This window comes from Geospiza fortis, unplaced genomic scaffold, assembly GCF_000277835.1.
Source record: "Geospiza fortis unplaced genomic scaffold, GeoFor_1.0 scaffold429, whole genome shotgun sequence".
Classification (NCBI taxonomy): domain Eukaryota; kingdom Metazoa; phylum Chordata; class Aves; order Passeriformes; family Thraupidae; genus Geospiza; species Geospiza fortis.
In genome coordinates, this window is record NW_005054411.1 from 228,116 (window position 1) to 241,003 (window position 12,888).

General features: G+C 37.7%; 1 protein-coding gene across 1 annotated transcript in view; it reads right to left on the minus strand.

Moving 5' to 3' along the window:
• Positions 1–12,888, minus strand: part of CNTN1 (contactin 1) — a 127,142-nt gene that overhangs the window by 78,466 nt on the left and 35,788 nt on the right. Inside the window, exon 2 of the mRNA XM_005426349.3 lies at positions 1,541–1,685. The gene's annotated coding sequence lies outside the window, so the exon portion shown is untranslated. The remainder of the gene's footprint in view (positions 1–1,540; positions 1,686–12,888) is intronic.

The window sequence follows — 12,888 nt, forward strand, 5'->3', positions numbered from 1 at the left end:
TCCAATTGCAGTAAATAAGAATTGTGTCAGTAAATGATATAAATACTTAATTTTATTCCAAGACAAAAATATCCCCCCTGCCAGGATTTAAATCCTTTCCTTACTCTCACTTGTTTCGGCTGAGTGGGTTCTGTATATATAGCACAGCCATCCCTCCTGATTCATCTCAGCTTGTGGGTGAGAAGCTGTTTCACATTGCTCTGCTGAATTTTGGCAGACCTGGCTGCTATGAGATGAGACAGCAGGCAGGTTGCTGCTGTGTGTGTGTCAGGTGGTAGAGCTGTGCACAGTGCTACCACCCAGCTGCCCAAGGAGCCCTCCCGGCGTAGCTCAGGGAGCAGCACTGGTGCCAGAGGCAGCACTGTGGGCTGCAGTGCTCAGGCAGCACAATCTACTCTTGCTCTACAGCTCTCAACCTGTTTTCTTTGCAGAGTGAGAGGGGTATTGCTGCCTAATTAAAAATCATTCCTGAACAAATGAACAGCTGAGTCACTTTTCTCCTCTGAAAAAGCACAGAGTGTCTACATATCTAGACATATGTCCTTCAGTCTGCACAGTACAGTATCCTTCTTCTTCCAAACAAACCATCACAATTTCAGAAAACAAGTAAGACACTTTAAAAATGTGTATTAAAATAAGCAGGCATTTAAATGCAACCATGCCATGATTAATTACTAACTAATGCTCATTAACACACTTAGGTCCCTTTCAACTGTACAGTTTCCCAGAAGAAACAGTCACCACTACAGCACCTTTGCTAGATTCAAAACAACAAGTTCTGGCGAGCTGTCTGGAGTGCAATCCTCAAAGGAGATGGAAAAAACTGGGGCATTGGCTGCTGAATGAGAAGCACATTGAATTTTGAACACAGGGATCTGCCAGAGTGCTTCTGGAGGCCTGCAGTGTCTTGTGATGCTTCATTAGGATGAGACATGTTCCCAGGACACAAGGGTAAACCTGTCTCTCTACAGTATCCAATTGTAAGGATTCTTTAATCTCTCAAAATGCAATTTAGGAAAATGTCTACATTTTCTGCCATATGTGGCTTTCTTCAGCTCTTCAGTGCACTTTGGTGTTTATTTAAGAAAAAAAGACACCTATTTTACAGCTATGGAAGCAGACAGTGTTTTCCATCACTTCCCTGCTAAAATCCAAACATGCAGATGACATCATTGTTTTGCAAGGACATAAAGCATTTACAGGGTAGACACAAAAATAAATTACAAACAGTAGGTAATTGAAGCCAGTTGAATAAAGATTTTCAAGATCAAAGGCAGCACAAACAAGGTACCTAATCTACCAGATTTGAAATCAAGAAGGGATAGGGATAGACAAGGGATAGCAGAGCAACAGTAGGGGATGTTGAAGGGGTGAAGAGGAGACAAAGATCTCAACACTACAGAGGGAAGGAAGGCCATGCGGAACATTTAGGATCTGTGGGAAGATGGAAGCAATAAACCAAACCAAAAGGGCTGGCAGAAAAGAAGACAGAGAAGGAAAGTGAAGGAGATATAGGTAGATAAAGGTGTATGAGAATTACCAGTTGCCTCTGTCAGTAAATGTCAACATTTACCATGGAAGAGCTTTCCTGAATCTTGCTTGCCAGGGCTTTCAGTCTGGGTGCAGTGTGATTACAGCATCAGCCCCTGACATCCACTCCAGGCTCCAGTGAGGAACCCCAAGTGCTGAAGGGGAAGAGAGGGGGCAGAAGAAAAGTGTTTAGGAACTCTGGCATGGTACACTTAGCTAGAAGAGGTAAATCAAGATGCTTGTTATGATCCTCATTTCCTGGTATATTATGATAATTATAGACATTTGAGTTTCAGAATTGGTAGAGATTCTGTCCAGATTAGACTGTAAATAGATACAACAATCTAGAAGAAATATGTGGCTCTCTACCCTTTTTCAAAAAATGAATATATATAATTGCAATAATTCACTCGCAAATTAACACAGCGGCAAGTTATAATCAAAGTCTTTTAGGAGTCACACAATACTTCAGCCTAATCAGTGTTTTGTATTTGTTTTTACTTCAGACTCTTTCAGTGATTTTTGTAAGCATGTAATTGCTCCTCGTCTTTATTTTCTTAACAAAGTTGACATTTTCTTCTATGATAAGTAACTCCTCAAAAATCTTATTAGTTGCTCACTATGTAGAAATAACACAAAATGTTTTAATTAAAAAAATTATGTACATTGCATATTATTTATTATATCACTTTTTGTCCTTTTCTTCTATTTTGGCCCTTGCAAATTAATTTTGTGATCAATGAACAAGTTCTGACAATCTGGGTAAAAATGCACCATTAAAAAGAGAACTGAATCTTGTTCACAAGTCTGGCTTCTCAACCATCACCCATGCACAATCCAATTTACTTCTGAAGCCAATGCTTTAGCCACTAGCATTTATAGCTTTCTCTATTACTGGAAAAGTGATGACAGCCAAGTTCCTTGCCACTGCACAGATTTGTCTCATTCCAGTGGTCTGGGATTGCTGTAAGCAAAGTTCCAAACCTGCCCTCTTACAGCACTGCTGCATCTGCAAGAAATTTTATGTGTTAGCTGGCTCTCACTTAGGAGTCCAAAAGTGACTTTAGTTCCCTTCAATAAAGGCTTGTAGAAATACTTCATTTCCTTATGACTTCTATAATTATAATCTTTGCTTTTGACAGATTTGTTCAAGTGAAAACAAAATCTCAAATCCACTGCCCACAATACTGCCCACTGGCCCAAACAGTCCATCATCAACAGATGTGCTTCTAATATTTTCCACTTCATCCTATATAAAGAATATAGCTACACTCTCCCTTTCACATGAATGAAATCCAGCTAAAAAGCACATCAATTTGACAGCCCATAAGTAAGATACTCTTCTTGAACAGAATTTACAATTTCAAGGACAATATGCAAAACATAACAAAAAAGCACAAAGTTGGAGCAACGTGCAGCCTAATTCTTCCCCTCCAATAACTCCACGCTCTTTAACTGCTTACTGGTGCCAAGTAACCACTAATTTAAAAAAAATTAAAACAAACCCAGAATAAGTTTATTAATATATTTTAACAGGCTTAATTAGCAAGTGATTCTATCACTACTGGATAACCAGCTCTGAGATTTTGTTTGATAAACATTGACTTGGAAATAGAAAAAAACAGTATCTTGGAGGTGATCTGGAATTTAATACCATCTGGAATTAAATCTAGACAAAGATGACAAGGAAGACAAGAAAGGATTCTTCAACTGCACCAAAAACAAAAAGAAAACAAAGGATATAATGTGGGTCCATTGCTAAATGGAGCGGGAACACTGGTTACACGAGGATGCTCAAAGAAAGCTAATGGGCATCTTGACAACGCTTCTTGGAATTATCTTTGAAAGGCTATGGTGATGAGAAAAGGTCCCTGAGTACTGGAAGAAAGCAAAGGCCACTCTGGTCTTCAAAAAAGTCAGCCTCACCTCAATCCTCAGAAAGCTGATGTAGAGTCTCATTCTGGAGGCCATCTCTATCCACACAGATGACAAGAAAGCAATCAGGAGTAGGCAAGGAACATTCCTTAAAGGAAAATCATGCTGGACCAACCTCATTACCTTCTACAATAAAACAACTACCTAGATGAAGAGGACAGAGCAGTGGGTGTTTTCTAGCTCAGCTTCAGCAAGGTTTTGAACACTGTCTCGCACCATCCTCATAGGAAAACTCCAGAAGCGCAGGCTGGATCAGTGGAAAGTGAGGAGGATTGAGAACTGGCTGAACAGCAGATCCCATAGTATCATAATAAGTGAGAGAGGGTTTAGCTGGAGTCCTGTCACTAGGACTGTACCCAGTATGGTTTAATGTATTTATCACTGACTTGGATGAAGATGCATCCTCAGTAAGTTCACTGACAGCACAAACCTGACAGGAGGGCTGATACCCCAGGGTGCTGTGAGCCCTTCAGAAGGGCTTCAGCAGGTTGCAGAGATAGACAGAGAAGAGTTGTCTGAAATTCAGTGTAGGCAAATGCAGGTTCCTGCACTTGAGGAAGAATGCACCAACACAGGCTGCATCATCCTTCCCATTTTCATTGTTTCTCTATGATTTGTCTTTTTGTTATTTTGTCCTCATAGTTTACACAACTAATAATATGTCTCATTTTTCTTACTTGCATCCACTGATTCATTATGAATCAACATTAATTTTCTTCCCTACAAGGATCACAGCTCAGGTAACCAACACCTCTGTAACAAAGGGTCATCTGGTAATACTATTACAAACATATATTTTCAGGAAAATTAAGCATCTCCTAATTTGTGATAAGCTCAACAACTCATCTTTACTATTAATAATTAATACAGTTTAGTTACTTTTCTTTAGGCACGTGCAAAAATATAGTTTGAAATACTTTCAGATCATGAAGTCTTCCTTAGTGGTATTTACACACTGTCTTTAATTCTCACATCAGCAACATAGGGTCAGACAGACAGTCCCTGTCCACACTATTTGCCCTATCAGCAACTGGTTGCTCTTTCTTCCAAGGTAATAAAAAAGAAAAGGATCACTTACTACTATCATAACTCACAGCTATGACTCACTTTTCTGAAAGCTTGCTGTAAGGGCTTCGCTGCTTAAAGACTGCCTGGTAAAATATTTCAGCAACAAAAATCAATAAACCTCCTTCCAAGTCTGGAGCATCCTGCAGAACAGCATACTACTCTGTTCCCATATGTACACTTGTACAAGCTTCCACTTGTGTCTTAAAGACCAAGCAGTTTAAATTTGATTCTAAGGTAACCAAACATACCCAAGTGTCTAAAATCAGCATGAAAAAACATCAGCCACTAATACAAATAAATATCCATTACTAAAACTGGGTATTCCTTCATGATAATAGAGATTTTTAGGTTACTTTAGCCAATACCTTTTAAGAGACAAAACATATGAACTTCTTAAGAAAAAATAAGTGTATAATTGATGTTCTTTTTTTGAGTTTTAAATTTTGTTAAAGTTTATAAAAGAAAAAAATACTAATCAGAACTATATTGAAATTAAATCTTAAAGAGATCCATTTCTAAGAAAAAAATCATTTTATGTTACAGAAAAATGAAATTAAGTCTATATAAAAATCTTTATCATGCTCTTGGCATTTTCATTTGATTTTCACATTTTCTTGAACTTAGTAATACCTTGTTATTCATCAGTAAATGGAGATACTGGAATGAATAATGTATATTCAATAAGTTCACAGCAGATGTATTTATATACATAAAAATTTAACAGTTTATCCATATAATCTGCAACTCAGGACACCCTATAACATACTACTTATTATACAGCCAAGGACAAGCTCAGTGGGAGATTTCATCTTCAAGATGCATGTTTCCTAGCAACTCTTGAAATCAGAGTAGCATTTTTAAAATTTACATCAATCACTTGGAACTGTTGAGAATACTTAAAAACATCTCTTTCATCCTATGAATAAACAGTTTGAATCAGACTAGCAGCTGCAAAAAGGAGAAAAAAGGAAAATCAATTCAATGTTTACTAGAACTTGCTGGTGGATTTTGGAACAATACATTATTTGTGCCTTTTGGTTTTAAGCTTACACATTTCAGAACAGATGTTGGCGAGATCCATTGGCATTTTTTATAGGTTTGAGCTGCCATCACCATTTCAAAGATCCTCTGTGTTTTAAAGGCTACTTTTCAAGGATACATACTCATGAGGTAAGCTTAGCTGTGCTCTGGAGATTTTAGCAGACAAGGAACGATTTCATTCTATTGGTTTCACGACATACAACTAAAGCATTGCTTCTGTAGTCTTCAGATTTTTGGGGAGAAAAAAAAGAATAAAACTAATTCTTTTGAAAGCTTAGTTTCTTGCTTCCTAATTGTCAGTTGATACTTTTAATACATGAGTTACATATCAATGCCAGTAGAACCCCAGAGGCATAACTTAGTCAACAGGGAGGGACAGGAGGACATATAGCATCAGAACAGCCTTTGGAAATCCCTGTGCCAAAACCACTTCACCTGACATAAGAATCATATTTTCCCAAAGCTACTCAGAATCTTGATCTCACGATTGCACTTAGATTAAATCAAGGTGGATCAAGGAAGAGAATAGACAGGAAATGGACAGGCAATGGGACAAAAGGGTCTGGTTGTGACTCTTCTGGGTGACAGGTCCCCAGTTCTGTGTGCACGTGTGTGGACCGACACACAGGTGCTCACCACTGGGATGGGACCAGGAGTCCAGGTGCCTGTGGTGGCAGCAGCAGGAGACAACAGAATGTGTCAGAGGTCTGAGTGGTGGCTATCACATCTTGCAGCAACTCCATATTTTTCCATGCAAAGGAATAGAGTCCCCACAGACTCCGTTAAACAACTGCCTACAGGTCCTGCACAGCTAATCTGTATTTACTGCATTTCTGACATGGCCCAGCCATGGCCTCCAACAGGGGGCTTTCCCTGTTTAGGAGCTTCTCACAAAACAGGTATGATGAAAGCTGAAGTAAATGATACCTGAAAAAGATAATCCTTTCAAAATAGGAATCGTAACAGTTTTGAATAATAGCTCTGACTTGAAAGTATGAGAAAGTATGTAGCAGTGTTAGGGTTCTGTGCTCACTACTCCTGTTTTTCAGCACTGAAGAGAGTTCAAATGTACCATGTCTTTGCTTAGAACTTACACAGTTTGCACTGAAATTTTTTTAATTATAAAATTAATTTTATTAATTATTAATTAATTAATTTTATTAATTGTAAAATTAATTTTAATTTTGTTAATATATGAAACTTGCACTGGAATTTTAATAATTTTCCTTATTATGACTTAATGTTTTCATCTTTGGCCAAAAAACAATATTTCCTAATTACTGATTTGCAACTTCTGGATAAAAGAATTATTATTATTATTATTACTACTACTACTACTACTATTATTTTTTCCCCAATTATTTAGGTTTATCTGGGTTATATATGACCAAAACTGTTCAACAAGCAAACCTGGTCATTCAAACTGCACTGTTAAGTACTCATACAATATTAATGTTCTGATTCTTCACTGTCTGGTACCACAATTGAAGGGCAAGAAACCCATTACCTAAGAAAAAGAAAAGCATAAAATCACCTGCAGACACTGTTCTACCCAGTAAAAGCAAAGTAATCAGCATATATTCTAATATCTCTGGTGATATGCTAGTGGATCTACAAATTATGCTTTAATCCATTAACTTTTACACATACTTTCTATCATGTCTTCCTTTGTCCTTCTTCCTTGACCTTTTCCCCAAAGTGCTCAACTTTTCTTAATTGATCGAATTTAAATGGAGAGGCATGTAAGGTACTTTTCATGTTCAATTTATTTGTATAAAAAATTTGATAAAATTACCTACAGCTGAAATGACAAGAGAAAAGACCAAGTGTTACTCACAGTAACCAATACCAGAAATTAAATAGCATCATTACCTTTGGAATTTCTGTGCTTTCATACTGATGGAGATATGAGAACACAGTTTAGCATGCGTAAGAATATTTTAAAAGGCTATGTGAAGGATGATACTATTTTTAGTGATCCAGAACTGCTGTATATCACATTCTGTGGTCTGCTAATGCATCTGTCAAATGAATCATTATAGCAACACAAATATAGCCATTTAGTATTTCCATTTCTCAAAATATTACAATAAATCACCTTTTAAATGTACAATGTTTGTTCTGTAACATTCTTTGGAGGTATTTGCCTTCTTTTGGTAAAAAAAAATGACCAATTTCCACTACAGTAACAACAATATGAAAAAAAATCTTCTAGTGGAGAAAATGACTATAAAATATTCAATATACACAATTAAACTAACCAGGCATTTTGCATCAAAGTTTTATATATTACCTTTCTCTTCTTATAAGAGAGTAGCTACAGAGTAGCTCTAGGTCACAGCAGAGATAGTTTCTGTGCTGATGGTATAACAGAAAAACCCTTTTATAAGACATTGAAAGTTGACAATAAGTCAGTATTATCTTAGATATGCTTTCTTACATTACTATTTGCTTTTTTAATTTATTTTAATGCTGTAATCTATCTTTCCCTTCAAAGCAAGCACAGAAGTGCAAGGGCAATTTTGAAGAGCTAAGATTTCAGTATTTGTGATCCAACACATGATTTCAAGTCCAAACTCTTGCAGATCATTCTTTGGACTCTTCAGCAGAAACATGACCATGACAGGAGCATCCAGTCCTTTGTCAGTATGGCATACTGGCACTGATGGATTTAGGCAGAAGCACAGCAGAACAAAGGAATTAACGTGATGGTTTAGGACCCCCAGGACCAAGGTTAGGGTTCTATGGGAATGAAGTGTTAGCAGATTATCATGAAAAGATGAGCTTTGGAAGACATGCAGCAAACTTCACTCCAGGAGGCCCTAAGAGAGCATGTACCAAAGAACTGAGAAATAATGTACATTAACATAACCCTTTCTTGTACATGACAATTGAATAAAAGCTGGATTTTTCCTGGTATACATGGGCAAACTCCTCTTTGTCTATGACTATTATAACATGGTCAAAACCAGATTTTTTTGATACAGACAAAAAGAAAAATTCTCTTCATCTCTGCTCTCATATTTGATACCTGAGATTATGGTTGAGGAGATTATCTAAGACACCTTGCTATATTCTTCAGTAACTTGTATGTGAGGAGAAAAAAACAAAGTAAGGAGAATTTAATTCCTTCCTATACCATCAACCTTGCTCTGTCTTGATGTTTGTTTTCCACTATACAGCTTGAAAACAATCCGTAGTGGATAAGTTTACTATTCACAAAATATTATAGTGCAGTGCCTATAACATAAAATGTGTCAGATATTTTCATTAAGTGCTCCTGTTAATACCACTATTTTATGCTTCATGGCATATCTAAAGATTATTTCTGCTAACACATCATTAATATTTGTTTAAAAAATTGTTTTGGTTGGCAATTTGGATTTATCTTGCAAAGAGTGTGAACCTACAATGAACACCAAAAGCATTTAAATCAAATACAGAGAGAAATGGTCAGCTGATGGTCCTAAGTGACCAGTATCAAGAGCTCTTGGACTCCATTATGTTTAAATTATTCAAGAAATGGATTTGTAAAGAATTCTCAAAACCTGACAGAAAGCTCACACAGTCTTGTACACCTGTATGCAAGCACTGAGATAAGGTGTGCTGACTTAGGAAGGCCATGGAATACAGATGACATTGTTGAGAGAGAGATTGAACTAGAACCAAGTTTCAACAAGTTTCAAAATACAGCCTTACAAAAAGACTAGATATTTTAGAGAATTAGAACTGTGAAAGATGCATTGCAGCAGGACCACGTGGGGAAAAAAAATATAGGTGATTGGTGTTAATAGCAGCACTGCGTGGCAAAAGCTGACAGGCTGAGAAACATTTATAAGGTATTGTAACCAGGAAATAGGTCGCCTTCTGATGGAATGGCACTGAGTTTTACATTTCTTGTGCCTCAGTATTCATCAAGACTCATAATGAAATAAAAACTTTTAAAATGCCTCTCACTTCTCTGTCTCTGTAAAAGCTGGGAAAACCAACAAAAGTGAGTCATCCAGCGTCGCATAAATTTTATTGAAACCATTTAGCTAAACTAAAATGCAAAATCATAAATTAAAATAAATTCTCAGGAGGGTTATCTGAAAGTGATCATCTGCACTCTGATACAATTTAATGAATTTGATTAAAATCTGTAAATATTTTGAAGAAATTTTGAATAAATTTGTATTCAAAACTGAATATGTACCCTGAAGATGGTTCTAAACAGTTACTTTTTGTGTTTCAATCACCAACTTTTTGTTATTGATTTTGTACAGTTAATTTTTCATTTCTTTTTTTCCTAATTCCCAACAGACACAGGTTAGATGTTACAATAACACTCAGGTGGAAGAAGTCTGACAGCCCTTGTGAATGGCTTTTACAGCAGGCATTGTAAAAGTTGCCTTGAATTCAAGAGACTTTAAAGTATATCTCTTTAAGGCTATGTTTCAGGATCACTTTGACACAGGAAATTTCCTTTCTGATGTCTTCCCTTTCAGAACTGTATTGTTGTTCGTGCTGCCAGGAAGGCACACAACTGCAAGATACAAGCAAAACCCTGAAGTCTTGGACCGTTCCCATGTAATACTGCCAAAGGAAGGACATGGTAAAAGAAATTACAAGAGAAGGTTTTTGACCTGTTCAGCTTGGTAGTACTTGTCATTTCGAATTAACTGTAAATTCACTCCTGGTATAACTGCAAATTAAAAAAAGCCTATTTTTTAAAAAAATCATAATTAACAGTAAGTACAAAGCAGCCACAGTGTTCTTCCATGCTTAGAAAACCAAGGCATTCACAACAAAAAGGAATAAATTATGGAGGTTGTAAACCAGAATGGGTGCTCTATGGACAGCAGAACTCTGAAAAACCTCTAAGGGATTCAGTGGACAAGCAATTTTACTGAGGTTTCCAGGACAATGCTGTGGCTGAAAGAACTGTGTGACCCTTAGGGATTAAATGACTAACAACCACAATTATCATGTGAATTTGCTTGTTAGAAATAAGCAAATTTGCTTGGAACTAGCATGACTCATATGTGAACACCATCAATAATTGTGATGCTGAGTGATATTTATTTAAAGAGACAAAAAAGAGCACAGAGAGATGTAAAATAAACACATATAGACAAAAGGAGCGGAGAAAATGCCTTATGACAAGAACTTTGCTTGTTTAACCTGTTTGGCGTATCAAGGAGATGACCAGGGAATATCCTGGTTACAGGACATAAGTATGGTTTTGAAAATACAGAAGACAAAAAGGTACTGCTATCTTCAAGAGAAAGACATAATAAAACCAAAAATCTGGAATTTGATTCTGGAATTATTTAGATGGAATGTATGGTGAAATTTTAGCAAGGTATACAGTGACATTCCCAGCTCTTGAAGTCTTCAGTAACTACTGAACACTTTTTTGCAAGGCAGAAAGTACCAGCACTGAGGCAGCTGACCTGCCTCAGAGCTCTCACTGCCTTTAAGACCTGCAGCTGCAGACAGAAGGCAGATGATGACGTTCTGGCATGGTGTTTCCCCAGAGTGGGATCCTTTCAGACTGACACGCCTTGTTCCCTGTTCCCAATACCATTTTATAGCACCTCCTTTTAGTGTTTTCTGCAAATGACACTACGATTCCAGAAAATAAAGTGCCATGCTCCAGTGAAGTTCAAAGTCGATTATTTTTTAGTGAACAGCAACTTTTATTGCTCCTAATGATTACAAATACTCCAACCTACTTCTTTCCTGAATATTACAAACAGCTGTGGAAGCTACAAAGAAAGCTGTAATCAAGAGATCAAAAATATAGAAAGGAATGATTGTAAAAGAAAAGCTTCTTGCTAATAGCTACTTCAATTACAAAAGGTCTGGAGATGATATTGGGTTATGAATTATGGTGAAAGATGTTCCATTTACATAGAAAAAAAATACCTGCAAGAAAAAAAGCTTTATAACCAGCACACTCATCATTTCATCAGCAGCAAGATAAAGAAACAGACCTCCATGTATAGATCTCACTGCTTCTCACTTAAAAGAATCTTCATAGTACATTTTCAACTTATGCAACAGATCTTATGTCAAAGAGTATTGAGAAACTTTAAACTTGATACTTCAAATGCTACAGGCAAAGATTTCAAGACTGACTTCTATATCTATTATAAAAAATATAATTTTCAAAAATTTTTCAAATATTTTTAGGTGCCCTCTCTTTCCCCTTTTTTTTTCCTAAGCATTTTACTCATTTCCACCAATCAATTTAACACTGACACTTCAAATCACATTACTCGAGATGGGATGCTGCTCACTCTAACATCTACATTCCCGCTCTTTCCTCAAACATAATTCACTTCTTATGTCTCATTTTTTGTTTTTCATAGAATCACTAGGTTGGAAGAGACCTTCAAGATCATTGAATCCAACCCATGCCTAACACCTTAACTAAACCATGGCACTGAGTGCCACATCCAGTCTTTTTTTAAACACATCCAGGGATGGTGTCTCCACCACCTCCCAGGGCAGGCCGTTCCACAACTTTATCACTCTATCCGTAAAAAACTTTTTCCAAATATCCAACCTATATTTCCCTTGGCACAGCTTAAGACTGTGTCTTCTGGTTCTGTCAGGTGCTGCCTGGAGAAAGAGACCAACTCCCAGCTGACTACAATGACCTTTCAGGAAGTTATATAGAGTGATAAGGTCGCTCTGTGATAAGGAGACCCCTGAGTCTACCTTTCTCCAGGCTGAACACCCCCAGCTCCCTCAGCCATTCCTCACAGGGTTTGTGTTCCCAGCCCCTCATCAGCCTCGTTGCCTTCTCTGGATACACTCAAGCATCTCAACGTCCTTCCCAAACTGAGGGGCCAGAACTGGACACAGCACTCAAGGTGTGGCCTCACCAGTCCTGAGTACAGGGGAGAATGACCTCCCTGCTCCTGCTGGCCACACTATTCCTGATCCAGGCCAGGATGCCACTGGCCTTCTTGGCCCCCGGGCCACACTGCTGGCTCATGTTCAGTCGGCTGTCACCAGTACCCCCAGGTCCCTTTCTGCCGGGGCACTGTCCAGCCACACCATCCCAAGCCCAGAGCATTGCAGAGGGTTACTGTGGCCAAAATGCAGGACTCGGCACTTGCACTTATTAAACTGCATCTTACTGGACTCTGCCCATCCATCCAGCCATTGCAGGTCTCTCTGCAGAGCCCTCCTACTTTCCAACAGATCAATACACAATCCCAGCTTAGTGTCATCTGCAAATTTACTCACGAAAGACCCAATCCCCTCATCCATGTCATCAGTAAAGATATTGAACAGAACTGGCCCCAGCACAGACCCCTG